This window comes from Tupaia chinensis, unplaced genomic scaffold (genome assembly GCF_000334495.1).
Source record: "Tupaia chinensis unplaced genomic scaffold, TupChi_1.0 Scaffold147003_1, whole genome shotgun sequence".
Lineage (NCBI taxonomy): Eukaryota > Metazoa > Chordata > Mammalia > Scandentia > Tupaiidae > Tupaia > Tupaia belangeri.
Window position 1 is genome coordinate 2,685,817 of NW_006206856.1, and position 2,379 is coordinate 2,688,195.

Sequence of the window (2,379 nt, forward strand, 5' to 3'; positions counted from 1 at the left end):
AACCCCCCCATGTGAACGGCAGCCTGGCTGCGGGTCCAGAAGCTGTGGCGGTCTGCAGTGGGCGGCGTCGGGTAGACGTGACGGGCACCTTCAAAGGAGGCCATCTTCGCGTTTAATAAAGTGAACTGTCACCTTGGAGCCAAAGTGAGTAAGATAATCGCACCGCCGGGCTGCCGGCAGACACGGGGACGCCTTGGGAATGTCAAAGGAAGTTCTTGAGGGAGAGAGCCCCACTCGTCTGACTTGGCTGTGGGTCCCTGCTAGAAACATCTCTGAGCCCCCTCCTGGGCTTGACACCAGATCCATCAGTGAACCACCCCAGGTGGGGTGTGTCCTAGACGGGAGGGGCAGGTGTCAAACAGGGCCACAGGTGTGTGCACACAGCGCACCACAGCGCACACACACACCGTGTCCACGTCTTTGTATTCGTAGACGATGAGGCAGGGCTGGGGCCGGGTGTGTCTGGGGTGTTCGGAGGCTGGGGGCAGCACCCTGCCCTATCTGTGCAGCTGCACCCCTCCTTAGGCCTCAGTGGGAAGGACCTTGGCTGAGCTTGTTGGGGGGACCTCAGGAGATGCTGGTATGGCACCCCTATCTTCCTTGGCTCTGAGGGCTCAGGCTCAGGATGGGGGCCGCTGCAGGTAGGGTGGCTATGATCGCCCAGAGGACACTCTTGCAAGGCCGAGGACATTGAGAAATGAACTAGCGTGTGCACATCAGGGGCTGGGAGGGGAGGACAGGAAGGGGAGCACCTGGAGACCCCAGGGTAGGTGCCATCCCCCGGACCTGGGTCTCCCACCCTCACCCCCAGAGCTCCTTGGTGGTGAGCCCCGCTCCCACCCCCAACCCTGGGTATTTTGTTCTTGCAAATGAAGACCAGGGCAGATGTCAGTTCCTGGGGACACCTAGACACCCCACAACACCAAGGGAGCAAGCGTGTGGGGGAGGAATGAGGGAAAACTAGGCTAGACCCTTCAGGCCGGGGAGGGCTATGGGGGAGTAGAGTGTAGGTGTACGAGGCCCATCTGGGAAGGGGGTCCTTTTCCAGCCCCTGGCCTGGGGAAGTTGGTCCATGTCAAAAAGACCTCATGCCCTGGGCAGGGAAGGGGTTCTGCTTCTCAAATCTCCCTTGACTTTGAAGGATCCCCCTCCCTCTCAGGGTTCAACTGCAAAGGAGACTCCCTGGTAGCCTGGTTGGTTCTACAGTGTGGTAGGTCTGAGGTTCCTGTGTGGGTCGGGGGGTTCAGTGGAGGGAGGGAGGCAAGGAGTACCTGGAGGCTGTCCAGAGCCCAGGGTTTCTCAGAGGCGTAACTCTGAGCTCCCATCTGCAGACAGAGGAGGAAGGTAGAGACAGCCTCTAATCTGAGGCTGGGAGTCCCCCCCTGGCCTCACCCAGGGGACTCAGAGTCGGCTCTGGTCAGTGGGTCACAGCCTGGGCCAGATTCTCACATTTAGGGCAAAATCACAGGTAGCCCAGTGCCCCATTTAACTTGGAAGCAAAGTGGGAATCACACAGGGGCCTCCCTGGCACCCCCACAGTGTGAGGCGGGTAGGAGGGCCAGAGGGAGGCCATGTGCACTGCCGAAATCGCTGGTGATCTGAGGGAGTCCAGGGGCTTCTCAGGTCCCCGCGCTCGAATTTCCCTGGACAAGTGAAATGAGAGGTGTTCTGAGAGACGTTCCAGGGACCCACAGTGGGGCCGCACGGATCCCCTAGCGGCCTGCCAGGTGACAGCAGCTCCCATGCCCAGGGGGCAGTTAGAGACCAGAGCAGACCTAGTGGGTACAGGGTAGAGGCAGAAGCAGCCTGTGGGTGGTGGGAGCCGGGAGAGAGACTGAGGCCCCTGTCAGGAAGCGCGAGCACCCAGGCCCCTCATCTCAGGCAAGGATCTACGAGGCTCCGGTATCCCTTGCCCCACGGTCTCAGGTTGCTTCCCTGCCGGAGGCTGGGCCGGGCACAGAGCAGGCTTGGGGGTCCGTGGGTGAAACACCCCTGCCTCACAGCCCCGCTCTGCCCAGGGCACCAGACCATCTGTGCCTCGCTCCCCACATTGGCCAGTTTGGGTGAGGCTGAGGATGGTGCCACGGCTCCAAGGCCGACCTCACCTCACTCCCAGACACCTCCTATCTGCCCCTTCCATGCAATCCTGGGTCAGTTTCCAGGGACCAAGGTCCCCGCCAAAGCCACGTCTACAGGTGCCCCGCTGTGCTCCGCTAGGCCTCTGCTGCCCTCCCCGAGTTCCCGTCAGTCCAGCTGGGACAGTTCCTACTAAGACCCCTGCAGCCCGGGTGTTTATGGTGTAATGGTGGCGGGGGGTCTCAGCTGCTCAGATGAGGGTCCCTGGCATCTGCATCCTTCCTTCCCTGGGCTTCCCGGACC